We start from the raw sequence: 14,737 nt of genomic DNA on the forward strand, positions 1-14,737 counted from the left end.
GCAGCAACCCCACCGCACTGGGTTAACCAGGGAAAATGAACACAGCACATGCAGCTTGCCCCACAGAATCCAGACAGCATAAAAGAGATTCAGTTTCTCCTTGTAAGGGTGTGACATCCCCCTCTGCAGTCTGGACTGGTATATTGCTGTGTCACCCCAACCCTGGAGCATGTCTCACTCTGCTTTGCTGTGTGAACGCCCACACCTGGGCAGCTCACGCACAGCCACCAGCAAGCAAGTTGCCCCCCGGCTCAGTGAGTGCGTGCCTCTAGCCAGCCACCCATGGGATTATGCAATGGTATGACCCCCAGGCAATATCCCCAGTGCCAGATGCAACCCTAGAGTCACTACCGGGTGAATGCCGGGGTTTTTGAAAGAGCCTAAGGGAGTTTGGTTCCCAATGGGATTTCAGCTCTTAACTCCCTTGAGAGGCTACTTGGAAAATCCCAGCGCAAAATCTCAGTGCTGTCAGTGGGGGCAGAGTCAGGCCAATATTAATCTCTTCCTATCCCTAAAACTATCCTGGATCCCAATTAAATTCTGCTGGTAGCATAAACATGAGGAGCCCAGCTGGCTGTTTCCATTAAATTGGTACTTTGCATGGGAGAGCATTTCCACATAGCTGCTCTATTGCCCACAACAAGGTGGCATATTCTTACTGAGCTTCTGCAGCTAATAAGCAGAATAATACAGACTATGCCCAACAAAGTACTATTCCTGCTTAACCGAGATGCTGCATGCTAGCGATATGGCACAGTAACATTTATCCTGGGATGTGTCCTAGCTCAAGTCTTTCTTTGCCCTGGGTTCACTGGCAAGTGAATTTTTTCCGCACATTTTGACCAAAAGGTCATTTGCTCTCTCTCATAAGTGCTCCGTCAGTAGGGCTTCCCCCAGCCTTGTTTAAATAGCACGGTTTGTTGCTCTCTTGTTGTAAATAAGAGGTCTTCTCCACTGTAATAATGTGTAACTGTAATATATTAATATGAAAAAAGAGCTGAAATGAGCTGAGAAAAGAAAGGTCTAATTCTCGCTAGAGCAAAGGGGAATGAAGAATTACTGCTGCTTATTCAGCGTGCTCTGACTGCTTGTATCTGAGGACAAGTGGTTCACTGCTGAGACACGGATATCACCTAGTTCACACAGGTTCTCTCATTTGCAGCCCCCCAAGTAAAGAGAAATGACATCAGACAGAAACCAGTCTGGCTGGTACTGCCTTCTGTCACCAGGCTAGTTCTGCTTCTCCAGAGCGCAGTGCCTGCAATGATCCCACTTCGCCTCCGTGCAAAGACATCAGGACTGTCTCCTACCCCAACATGCCTTGCAGCCTTACCAGTTTCTGCAAATATTTTGTGACGCTGCCCGAATATTGATAGTCCGGGCTGCATTTCCTGCAGTGCCACCCTGACCTTGCCTACGGAGCAGCGTGCAAAACCTTCACTCCTCTGGGACGTGCACAAGTGCATTGATGTCAGAGTGCACGTGACTGCTCAGCAATAGGAGTAAGGGCCTTATCACAACTCTTGGGTAATTACTGTACAGTAGAACTGGTCGAAAAATGGCGGGTGGGGGCCGGGGGAGGACAGTGAATTTTGACAAAAACAAAATTTCATCTACATTTGCCACCGCGTCTTGTATTCAAGCAAAGGCCGGCGTCTCCAGGAGCTGGCAGGGAGTGAAGTGCTCAGCTCAAGACTCATAGGTAGGTGCCTGTCCTTTGGGAGACAGGCGGCAGGGAGACACATGGACGTTTCCTCCCGCTACTTGGTGTCTGGGTGCTGGGACAGTTGGCAACAATAAGCAGGATCCCTGTCGTGCAGGTGCAGATGGTGCCGGCTGCAGCCATCCAGTATGAATAGCCCAGTTCATAGGTCACCCCGGGGATCCCAAGACTGACCTGAAAGGCAATGCAGACAATGAGCTCAGTGGGACAACGGTGCTGGCCATAAAGCTCTCTGTTACACAGCAGGTCAGACGGGCTTAGCACAGTGGTCCCTTCTGGCCTTAGACTCTATGAAAATCTCTGACACCTCCTGATGTCTCCGAGCGCACCCCTGCAAGGACTCAGGCCTGGGGCTGTCACCTGTCTCTTGGGATGGAATCATGCAATTCTCCCACTCTTCAACCAGGCACTGGGTTATAAGAATACTCCCCAAGATGATCCAGGGAGCCTAAAAAGGAGTGCTTTTAGAGTGATGGTCAGACTGTCCCCTGAGGTCTCTAACATCAACATCAGCTGGGAGAAGAGTCAATCCAAGGACAAGTTGCACTTTAACATATTCTCCAGCAATGAATCTAAACAGTCCACCTGACTGCTGGTGGGCAGCTGGAGCTTCTTAGAAAAAACAGTTCGACTTAAGGAGCCTGATAGGAGAAGCAGAAAAATTAGAGCAACAACATCTCTTTTCTGACCATCTTTATAAAAGCACATCTCACCGCTTCTTTTCAGCTCAACACTCACCTCTAGCCTGTACTTCTGAACAGTGTCCACTGCATACCAGAGAACTGCGACTGCTCCTGCCAGCCCTGCGAAAGAAAGCAGGCATTACCCCCTGGGAAACAGGCTGGCACCCCAAGAGACACTAGGATGATGCTTTGCATTTCTGGACAGAAATAAATACACTGTAACATGGGCTATTTCTTCAAAACTTGGGGGAAACTAGCATTGCTCCTGTACCAGGGTGTGCTTACTCTTCAAGGCAGGCTCTGGGCCCAGCACTGTCCAGGCGCTGGTTTCAGCCAACAACGGGTGGAAGTCTGGATATTGTTCCCAGTTTTAAAACCTGTCACAGCTAGGATGCTAGGGGATAGAAGCAGCAGGGAGCGACTGGGGAAAGGAGCAGGGGCTGTTGTGGGTCTGTCTACAGAGAGAGACACACACACTAGGAAAGGAGGAGGAGTGCTGGATCTCTCCAGTCTAAGGACCTGGAAAAGCCTAGGAAGAGCCTTTTCAAAAAGCCGGTGACAAGACCTGGGAAGAGGCCTAAAAAGGCATCAGAGCCCTGGCTAAGGTACTCCGAGGAGGGGGCACTGTTTAACTATAACACCCAAGAGTTGTTAAAATATCATTCAATCCTGCGACTAATCCTCCAGTTATAGAAATCAGTGTGCTTGTGTTAAATGAAAAGCATTGGTCTTACCTCCCAGAAGGAACAAGGTCCCAGCAGCAAGGGAGAATTTGTATTTCGGATGGACCTGCTCACGGATCAGCTTGGTGCATTTCATTCCTGCGATGAACCAGGGCATCGCGCCGAGACACAGAATACCAGTCACAATCACCAACGCACGCGTAATCACCAGGGCAGCTGAAAAGACAGGAGTGACAGAGTACAGACCCTGCAAACGAATGCGACACCCGCTAGACAAATGCCAATACGAGGCACATGGCCACCACGTAGGCCTATATAAAAAACATATGAACCTGCTGGGAGATGCGCGCTGCGCAGTGCAGCACCACTCTGTATTTTGTACACGTCTACTGTGCCCCCTGCTATGTGCCGCCTCGCTAAGATCAATAGCCCTGATCTTTTCAGTCTCTCCTTACATGGAATTGTCTTTGCTGCCCATCTCTGAACCCCTCTGTTTCTGCTATGTCTTTTAGGGATGGGTGACTGCTCTTGCCCAAGCATTCCAGGGGAGGGCAGATCATCAATGTACATAGTAGCACTGTGACTATCATTTCCAGCCCATTCATTAGGCACTCTCCTAGTCTGTTTGCTTCCTGTCTGCTGCTGTACATGGAGCAGAGGTCTTCACTGAGCTGTCCACACTGAGACTCGGGTCTTGTTTGTTTGATGGTGACAAGCGCCGGTCATATCAGACTCTGCTAAAGCTGGCACCAGAGAGCCACGGACCCTCGGAAGGGACAGCTGAGGGTTGGAGACTGGAGACCTGCTGAAACCGACAGAAGCGAGGAGAGAGCAGAGCTTGAAGCGCCTCAGCTAAATGCGCTGAGCAGGTGAAGTGTGCTTCTGCACAGGAGCCTGAGACGAACAGACAAGTTCTCCACAGTACACTGCAAACCAGATCCTAGATCAGCTCGGGTTGGTGAGATGCTAAGATCCCCAAGACATGTCCCCAGAAATCCCATCACCAAACTCAAGTAACTGCGGTGCCGGTGTGGGTCTGGCTACATGGATATGGGCCATGTGCAGCCCTCCGGGGTGCCTGCAGTGGGACTTGGCAAGCACTGGATCACATAGATGGGAGCCTCCCATGGGTACCCTGGGCAGTATAGACAGACCCTCAGGGACAGACCCTTGTGCTAGAGCCAGGCAGCTTGTTACCCAGGCAGCACCAATGAACCTCCGAACCTTACGAAATGGAGGCTAGGATGGTTTTGCAGAGATTGGCTGCACTAGGTTCCAATACTGACTTGGGCATCCAAAGAAACAACCCGAAAACCAAAGCTAACATTAAACGGTGATTGGGAAATAGTTTGGGTAATGCGGCTGGGTTAGCTGAGACCCACACCAAGAAACCAGCACGCAGGAAATCGGCAGGAGAGCTGTGCTGCTGTCAGTGGCAAGAAAGGAATTCACTGTATAATTATTATTTAAATTACTGTAGTGTCTAGGGAGATCAGGGCCCATAGTGCTAGGTGCTGTCTCCATGTATCATGAAAAGACAGTCTCCGTCCCAAAGAGCTTACAGTCCAACCTTACCATGGGGGTCTGGGTGTGGTTAGTAGTACCTCAGAGAGTCAAAAATCTTAAGAGCTAGAGAATGCCTGCTGGCCTTGCACAGATCCCAAAATTGGGAATCCCGTGGGGATGGGGCCCTTAGAGAAAAGCACCTGCCTGCTGGACTGTGTAAGTCCTATGCTCTAAATTAAAATGCTGGACAAAATCAGCCTGATTCATGCAGTAGCACAGCACTGAAGCAAATCCTTTACTCACCGGAGTGCTCACTGAGATACGAGATGGGGATGTCGCAGGTCCAGAGATTGGCCATATTGTCAAACACACACTCACTCCACAGCCCCCGGCACCTGGAGCTCAGACCCACTGAAGAGTGGGGATCTTTGGCATCTTGCTGCAGAAGAAAAGGAAATAGGTTCTCCAAGGGCTGGGCACTCTTTCTCTCTCATGCCAGTGGGAGGAAGGGGCCTGACTGCCCCATGCTCCTGGCAAGTTGCTGCTGGTAAAGCTCTCTGGAGAGAAGGGCTGTGTCAAGCACCACAAGTGAGATGATAGAGCGACGCCCGGAACCCTGCCCTGAGGAGCTCAGCAGCTCTTCTATGCTTAGTTTATTAGAGTGCCATTTCTTTGGAACAGGGACCCTCTTTTTGGTCGGTGTTTGTACAGCACCGAGCACAGTGAGGGCTGGTCAGTGTTTGGAGCTCCTCCGTGCTACAACAATACACATAAAGAAATAATCAATGGTCATAATAACAATAGCAGGCAGGATGTTATGACAACAAGCGGGAGGGAGGGAAGCCTGTTGTAATACCAGTGCTGAAAACAGATTGTAGGATTCATGCGTAAGCAGGGGCTGAATGAGCTCTCCCCTGCCAGCTAGGGAGGAATGAGGGGAAAATACCTTAGGAGCAGATGGTATTTGCATAGGCATGCCTGCTTTGTCTAGGTGAGCAGAAGACAGATCTGCTTTGCCAAAGTGATGAATTTTGACTGTTTGGGTTTAAAATTCATTTTAGTCTGAGATGCAGGTGCCGTGAAATGTTGTGTGACTAAAGGGCAGCAGAGCTGTACGTAATGTGCCCCACGTGAATGGGGATCACCTTCAGTGAACGCACTTGTTAAGCGGGGGGTAGTGATGCCAGATGCTAGTAGAGCTCAGAGCAGGCAGGGGTAAGTGTTTCTATGTGGATGTGTGCACTTATTTATGGAATTTTAGACACTGTTTGAATTTCTTCCTCCAGTGTTTAAAAATGGAGCTGATCAGATGTAGTGGCGGGTGTAACTGCTAAAGCTGAAATCATTGATGAGCAGGTCTAGAGGGCTGAACTGTACACCTCCTATGGGGAGATGCTGGGGTGGAAGCTATTACAGATGACGCAGTACCAGTGGGGTTCCCCTCTGCCCCATGAAATGGCTAAGCATTGGGCTATAAGCGGTGGAATGTGGTCTCACAGCTGTAGGCGGAGGTGGCAAGCAGTTGAGCATTGCTTAACAACTTCCCCCATCCCTGCAGGGGTGGATGTGAACCTATAGAACATTTGTCAGTTGGTCTTTTACACTGCATGATGGAAAACTGAGGCAAAGGACTCCTGCCCAAGACACTGTGGGGTAGAGTCTTTACTTATGGTTTGCATACTTTAGAATCTTTGTTTTGGTGTTTTCTCAAATTAATGTGGAGTTCCTTTTCCCGTGTAAAAAAAATCAACTGCAGAACTTCATGTCAGTGAAAACTAAAATGCAAGGTTGGCAACCCGTCAGCCCCGGAAAAAGCTAATCCTCAGAGCGCCCAGGAGGAGGCACCTTAGCGGTGAGTGGAACCCCTCCTACCTGACAGCAGCATCATGTGCATGTTGCCTTTATTCCTCCAATGACCCTGGAGATATGCTCTGGACAAGCAAAGAGGTCATTTCCATCTCTAGCTGTTATAAGCGGAGTCGGCGCTGCTTTGTTCTGAACCAGGGCACAATGAAGCATGCGGCGGGTCCCCATACAGAGGCCATGGGGTCTATGGGGGGGCCATTAAAGTCGGTGGGAGTTTATATTGGTGAAATCCTGGTGACAGCTGGAGAGACCCTCTATTGAGCAGTTTCTGGAGGTTACAGAGCTCAGGAATGCTGGTTTTTCTCAGAAAGTTTCGTCCAGAGGTGAGAGACATGCCGTGACATTTCCAGCTTCTTAAACTAGGTCAACAGTTTAACAAGTGTGACTGTCCCCAGCTGATTGCTTTCATCATGGCTGAGTGTTGTCATGACAACTCTCTTCTTATTTTACAACAGGGCAACTCCAGCCAAGTCATGGCATCTCGCTGGTCAACAGAATCATCCATTTCCTCTGTTGGGGCCAGGGCCGAGGACATCACAGGGTGAAAAGTGGGAGGCGCGACATGACACTCCACTGCCCATTGGTTTCAATAGGAGTTAGGCACCTAATCTGCTCTGGTGCTCCTGAAAATCCCACTAAGTGCCGTGCTGCATGTGAGGTGCCTAAATACCTTTTACTGTAAATCTCATTGAAAGGTGGACTTGGGCTCCTAAGTGAATTGAGTCCCTTTTGAAAATGGGTCCTAGGATCCTAAACCTCGTAAGTGCTTGTGACTATTTCACCTCTTGTCTGCACTAGAAAATGTTACCATGTTTGAGCTCCATTGTGAACAGCCCAAGTTAGCTGGTATGATGCTGACTATGATCAGTGTGGGCCAGGACAAATTGTGTTTAACATCCGGCCATCACTATACCGTGGCCCCTGCAATGAGTTCCACCCGTTAATTATGCCTACTGTGAAAAATATTTCCTTTTGTCAACTTAAAATTTGCTACCTTTCAATTTCATTAGATGTCCCCTTGTTCTTGCATTGCGAGGGTAAATGGGAACAACAGATTTGCTCCCACTGTACCTTTCATTATTCTGTTATCCCTTTTTTAGGTCTCCCCTCTAACCCAACCTTTTAAATCTCTACTCCTATGGAAGTGTCCCCAGACCTCTAAGCGTCACCCATTTCTGAACCTCACCCTCTGTTATAAACTCTTGCACACAGGGAACCAAAAATGAGTGCAGTAATCCAGATAACTGGGCACCATTGGTGGATATAATGACATAATATTTTCAGTATTGGTTTCTACTCTGCTCCATTTCGTTTGCTGTTTTGTCTGCTGCTGCACATGGAACTTCACTGAGCTCTCCACAATGGCATCCCGGTCCTTTACGTGAGCAGTTGCATGTAATTTAGTCAAGCAACCTGCCTGAGCAGTCAAAACACTTCCTCCCAACGTGTACTACCGAGCATTTGTCAGCAATGAATTTCACCTGCCTGCTCATTGCCCCTGGTTCCGTCCCTCTGAAGCTCCTCACAGTCCTCTCTAGTCTTGCTTAATTGAGAGAATACTGTGTCATCTGCAGATGTTGCCACCTTACTCTTCACCCTCTTTCTCCAGATCGTTGATAAAAATATTAAGCAACAGTATTAGTCCTCAGAGGAAGGGCTGGTCTGGTGGTGAAGGACCTGCCTTGGGACTCAGATCTGTGTCCAGCTGCCAGCTCTATCACAGACACCTTGTAGGACCCTGGGCAAGTCACTGGCACAAAAGGAATTAGGCAGCAAAGTCCCAGTGCACAAAACTCACACTGAACCATGTAGGTGCCTGCATTCATGTGCTGCCTAGGGTTTGACACTAACAGTCCCCTTGGTGCCGATCTTTCCCCCCCCCGAGCACGCACTGTGCTGCCTCCCTCTGGGCGCCGGGCAACTATCTCGCACCGAAGCCCCACGCTGTTCACAGACCAGGGGAGCGAGGCGTTCACCATGGAGTCGCATGCAGGGCCAATCCGGCAGGCATCTTCAGAGGGCACCTCCCAGATTGGGGACGGATGGAGAGGACCTCCCTCAGAACTGTCAGCGTGGTGGTTCGCATACTCCCAGGGACTGCAGGAGACCCCCCCCACACACACACTCCTCCCTCCATCTGAGCAGGAGAAGGGGTTTGAACAGGGCCATGCCACCTCTCAGCTGAGTGCTCAAACCACAGCTCTCTGGGCTAGTCTGATGTGAGACTCCCTCAGCCTCTCCTATTGAAGCTGCTCTGCTCTGGATAAATAATGAAAAGCTGGATTCTCGCTCTCCCATCTCCAGCCTACAGCGTCCTTCTCATGCGTGTGCTCGCTCTCTCTGGCCCAAATGATTCTCTGCAAGAGACAGAGAGAGAGAGAGAGAGAGAGAGAACAAGTATGGGACTGACCCTATAGCCCAACGGTGAGAGCAACCCCAGCCGGAGAGTTTTCACCCAAGCTCAATACGCACGAAGTCCAGGACACTGCAGGCAGCGATTTTAGCGCTAGCGTAGCTGATTTTTAAGGCCAGAAGTGGAGCTGATACAAAGAAAATGGGAATTTAAGAAATGTGGCTCTAGCAGGAAGGGACCATGGTGATCCTCATGTCTAATTCCTGAATATCCCAGGCCAGAGAACCGCCCCCCCCAGTGACTCCTGCGTCCTGCCCAGAGCTGCAGGCTGAGCTGGGGCAGCTCTTAGAGAAGAACATCAAATCTCAATTTCAAGCTTATGTCACCCAGCCGTTGAGAAATGAGCCATTCCCTGCAGCAGGAACCACTAACCCTTGCAGGGAGGGTGGTGCTGCCTTCTATCGCAGCTACACAACACCGGCCTGCACGCTCAAATCCAAGTGCTGCCATGCCCAGTGCTTAGCCAGGGAGAGCAGCCCCTTCCTGACACCCCAGCTCCACACTAGCTGTAGCCAAAATACCAGTCCCCAGGCCGAATGCTGGGCCCAGCAGCACTACAGGCCCTGGCCATTGCCAGGCTTCAAAGACCAGGAGTGCTGTTACCAGCGCATCCGTCCGCTGCCAAAACCCACCCTCCCGAGGGGCTGGAAACTGAACTTCCGTCACTTCTGAGTATGAACAAATCCTGCTCTCATTTTAAAAGCCTTGATTTAAAACAATATGGAGCTGGTGCTTACCCTCCAGCAATCTGTTCCAGTGCACAGGATGAAAAACAGAAGGCCCAGTCCTCCTACCACCAGTCCCAGCACATCTACAGCTGCTGCTGTGGTTGGGATTTCCATCCTTGCTTCCGCAGAAACTATTCCTCAACACAGGCCCTTCCACACAGCCAGCTAAAGAGAAAGCTAAGCCGCAGCGCAGAGCAAATGGTCTCCTGCTGTTCTTACAGGCAGCTTGCTGAAGGCAAAAGAGCCCTTCCAGAGGGTTAGCAAAGATCCATTCAAATATTACACACGTCAAAAGCCCGAGTCTTTAACGCCCTTCGTTGTGCTTAGAAAGGGAGGATCCATGGTCATAGTAATCACTGATTAATATGCATTATGTACTGCTCTCAGAGTATTCAGAAGGTGGGTAAGTACCACAGTCTTCATTTTCCAGGTGGCACAGCAAAGTTAATACAAGTCATGCTCCATCCATTGGATCACGCTGCCCTCCCCACTCTCATTGTCTACAATTAGGACTTCAACTCTGCTCAGGATTATCATTATCAAACCAAAAAAATCCTTGGTTAATGGGAGTTGTGGCTAAGAATGTATCAGCAACCTAACGTCAAGAAGTGTAAGAGAAGGTTGTTGAAGAGCTCAAACTGCTAAAACCTGGGCAATTCTAAGTGAGGATTAAGCAGCCAAGAAAAAAAATAGCTTTTGAGAATGTGGGCCTTTCCACTGAAGGTTCCTTCCTGCTGTACAATATGAACTCCAGCCCCATTAGCTCATGCACAGTTCAACACTCATTCAGCTGACGCGTTTAGCCAGCGGAGGGCAGTACCACATGAGTTTCACTTATGCCTCATGGTCAGCTGCTTCAGGGCTGTGAAATGGTGACAGGTTCTGTGATTTTTGTGTTGACTCAGGGGTTTCTGGCTGAGCCGCTGCCATAAGTGAGGTGTCCTCAAACCTCTCACCTGCCACCTTGTGTCTGAAAACACCCTCCCTTAAAATCCCATATTCACCCATGCCATGCATGCTCTGTACATGCTATGATATGCTCTGTACATGCTATGCCTTGTGTGTTGGTTTTTTTTTTTTTTTAAGTCTTGATCTGCTGATCATTAATATCTTGTTGGCTTGCATGTGCTACCATTGCATGTGACCTTATGAAACATTGCTGAGCATGATATTAGAATACTCCCACAAACTCCCACAAACAGCCTTTCAGGCACAACCTTGGAGTAGCCAGACAGCATTAATGGCTATAGCTCACCAATTCAGGAATAGATTCCACTAACAGGAATAGTTTATAGTGAAGGCTTCGCTGTAGGAAGCACGTTCTCAATGGGGCTGGACTGACCAATGAGGATGACCCCACAGGTCACAAACCTGATTGTTCTAGCAAGCTGGAACAGACTATAAAAGGGGGAGCGTGATATCATCACTTGGCTCTATTCCCTTACAAATGAACATCTGAAGGGTTGTCTGGAAGACAAAAGGACTTTGAAAGGGGGTAGAGGAGTCCCAGGCAGGGAAGGTTGCCCAGCCTGTGTTTAAGAAACTGCTTGTACCAGCTAACAAGGGTGAGACATTGCTAATTCAAAATCGTGTTAGTGTGTAGAATTTAGACTGCCATCTTATGTTTATTTCATTTGGCAACTACTTTTAATCTCTTTACACTTGTCACTTATAATCACTTAAAATGTATTTTTCTGTAGTTAATAAACTTGTTTAATGTTTTATCTTAACCAATGTGGTTTTGAATGAAGTGTTTAGACAAACTGTTCATAAAACAAAAGCTGGTGCACGTTACTTCCACTTTGAGGGAAAGACAAACTGGATAATAATCTTCACTAGTCGGGCTTTTTGACCAGAATTAGACAGTATAGTCCTGTGGGCCTGGGCTGAGGAGCCAGCTGGAGTTTCTCTATTGTTGGTTTTTCAGTGTCTGGAAAGAGTTCACTGAATTAAGTTAGGTGTGGTCCCTGCCTGGGGAGGGCTGTGTAAGTGCAATACCTACCGGGTTTGTGGCTTGTCACAGCATCACAGTGTGAGAGGGAGCCCAAACTGGTCAGACAGGGCTCAATGGTATCCCAGTTTCCAGGCGATACCCCAGGGGTTCTGCATTCTGTCACAACTACCCTCATTTTAGTCCCACCATGACTTCTGTTCCACAGAAACGTGATGTCTGCTCCTCCCTTTATTACTGTAGCCCATGATTTACACCAGCAATGCAGATGTGTTGTTTTCAGTCATGCATGGAGAGCTTGTAGTAACAAATATATGTCTGTAAAATCATGCATGGCATGATGAACATGAATAGGGAAATGTTATTTACTCTTTCACATAACGCAAGAACCAGGAGGTCACTCGATTAAATTAACAGGCAGCAGGTTTACATCAAACAAAAGGAAGTACTTCACTCATTGCACAGTCAACCCGTGGAACTCGTTGCCAGGGGATTTTGTGAAGGCCAAAAGTATACCCGGGTTCAAAAGAGAATTAGAGACGTTAATGGAGGATAGGTCCCTCATTGGCTATCAGCCAAGATGATCAGGGATGCAACCCCATGCTCTATGTGCCACTAAGCCTCTGACTGCCAGATGCTGGACTGGATGACAGGGGATGGATCATTCACTAATTTCCAGTTCTGTTCATTCCCTCTGAAGTACCTGGGATTGGCCACTGTCAGAAGACAGGATACTGGGCTAGCTGGACCATTAGTCTGACCCAGTATGGCTGTTCTTATGTTAAATAAACTATTTGTATTTAAACACAGCAGAACATAATGACCAGAGCCTGCTGTCTGCAGCAGTGCGTGTGTGTCTTAATGTTGTATTAAGTTATTAATTGGAAATAAGGCATACATTTTTAATGGGGAGAGTAATTAACCACTGGAACAATTTACCCAGGGTTAGGGTGGATTCTCTATCGCGGACAATTTTAAAATCAAAACCACTGGTCTGATCTGATACAGTAATTCTTATGTTAAAACAAGCCAGCAAAGCAGCTTGCCTCAGGCAATGCAATTACTGACTCCCGACAGCCGATAAAGAAAGCCCGATAGAGACAACCTCTCCTTTGATCAAAAGCTTTGGATGTAAAAAACAACACTGACTCCATGGGGCGGCTCACTCCGGAAAACTTCAGAATCTAAAGTTCCCTAGATTAGAAGATCATGTTTCATAGGGTGATAAATTCTCTCCGGTTTTGGCAACTTTTACATACAGTTTTACATTTATAAAGATAAGTAAAAATAATACCCCATGAGCACTTAGTGTTACTCTGAAGAAAGGCTAGAATTTTCTACATAGTAAGAGGTAAGGATGAGAGACAAGTCTTCCATAGAAGTTTGATTCTCTCTCTCTCTCTCTCTCTCACACACCCACACACACACACACACACACACACACACGACTGGGGGGACATGGGTTCCCCTCCTGGCTGATGTTATTGCATAACAACTGCAATTTTAATTGACAGATCAAATAGAAAACCAGATAAAGATTTGAAGAATGGAGACACAAGCTTTGATAGCACTAAATTCAAATCCCATAAAGGAACAAAGGGAAGCGTTTGTGTGGGGAAAGAGGCTATATTAAGCTGCCCAAGCTGGTGGTGTGTGGCACTCACCTATTGTAGAAGGTTAAAATTTGGGAATTGGTTTTTGTAGCAACCACAAGAGTCAATGGAAAAGAGGTGTTGTGTAACCGAAAGAGAATAGTCAATAGTGAATGTGTGTAGCATATTTGAAGTCCTCTATATTCATGTTAAATTCTCTAAGCTGTAGATAAATGCTGTGACCTTTGGACAAACTCCTGCTCTGAAAGCAAAATTCAGGGCTGTCATGAGGGATAAGAATTATACCTGTAATGAGCAAGATAGCTGCAAATCTGTGTGCGAGGTGGCAGCATCACATGTGATTGAGGAAAGCTATTCAAACACTTCAGTGGAAGTGTAACCTATGTGCCCACTCCCAGAATACTGCACACAGCTGCTGGAGCACGGTGACAGGGGAAGACTGGCCCACATCCTGATGGATTATAAATACAATAGAACCACATGTATGGCACCATGGAAAGAGCTAAACATGCTGCTCCCATTGTTCCTTCATATGAAACAGCAGAACTTGACCGCCAGACAGCATAAGATGGAGAAGGGAATTTCCAAATTACTTAAGACCGAAAATTAAATTCTCATGGTTCCTCTGGGTTTCCCTCAGCCAATAATTATTGGGGTATGATTACCCAATGGACTGCCTTAACATAGCTTAAAAGACACCTGAAAACCAAAGGGTCAGTTATAAATTTAGTAGCGATGCTGTCTCCAGAAGACATATTGTGCATAGCAGGATACAATCATCAGGGCCCCATGTACTCCATGCCACAATGAACCCAAGTACAATAGCAGGAAACTGAATTCTGAAACAATGTCAATAGTTACATTCTGGAACTAATACACCTTCTGGTTTTGCCTAAGGCAGCTTCCCTCCTATTTCCTTTACCTTGCTGCTAGCAACAATAGTTCTGTTTTCTGTCTATGCACCAGTCACTGAAATTGCCCACCAAGCCTTTTCTTTGGGAATGAGGGCAGCTGTGAGATAACTGGGATGGCTATGGCACCTGGTCCCTCTACCTTCACGGTACATGAGGTTGGTCTCCTAGCAGGCTTCAGTGGCTCAAAGTTCTCTCCCTTTCCTTGATTGGCATACGAGAGAAGAGAAGCCTGATAGAGACCACATGCAGACACCAAAAGATGGGAAATATTGAACAAACTATTCCACAGATCTCTAGTTGCCTGGGCCTCAATTGCAGCTCCACAAGCTTAAAAACGTTTTCTATGCAACTCAAGCCCCCACCTCCCATCCCTAGCATTATGCATGCCAGAGAAGCTGGAAGCTTTCGTGGCTCATCATTTTCAATATTTTGCCGCTACAACATTCCTCATGCCGAAACTATGCTGATAATCCGGTTAACTTCCCTTATGGGAAAGCTATGGCAAGCTGGTCACAGCAGGGCAAGCAGAAGGGAAAAGAGTCAGGTGGCTGGCTACAGAATGAATGAGTACATGGATTTTGGATATAAAGATCTGTGCTCACTGTGGCAAGAGTTGAGGGAGCTTTTGAATAGACTGACTAGCAGAGATGCACATAT

Source organism: Emydura macquarii, unplaced genomic scaffold, assembly GCF_026122565.2.
Source record: "Emydura macquarii macquarii isolate MOO-44397 ecotype Brisbane River unplaced genomic scaffold, CSIRO-AGI_Emac_v2 contig_2768, whole genome shotgun sequence".
NCBI lineage: Eukaryota > Metazoa > Chordata > Testudines > Chelidae > Emydura > Emydura macquarii.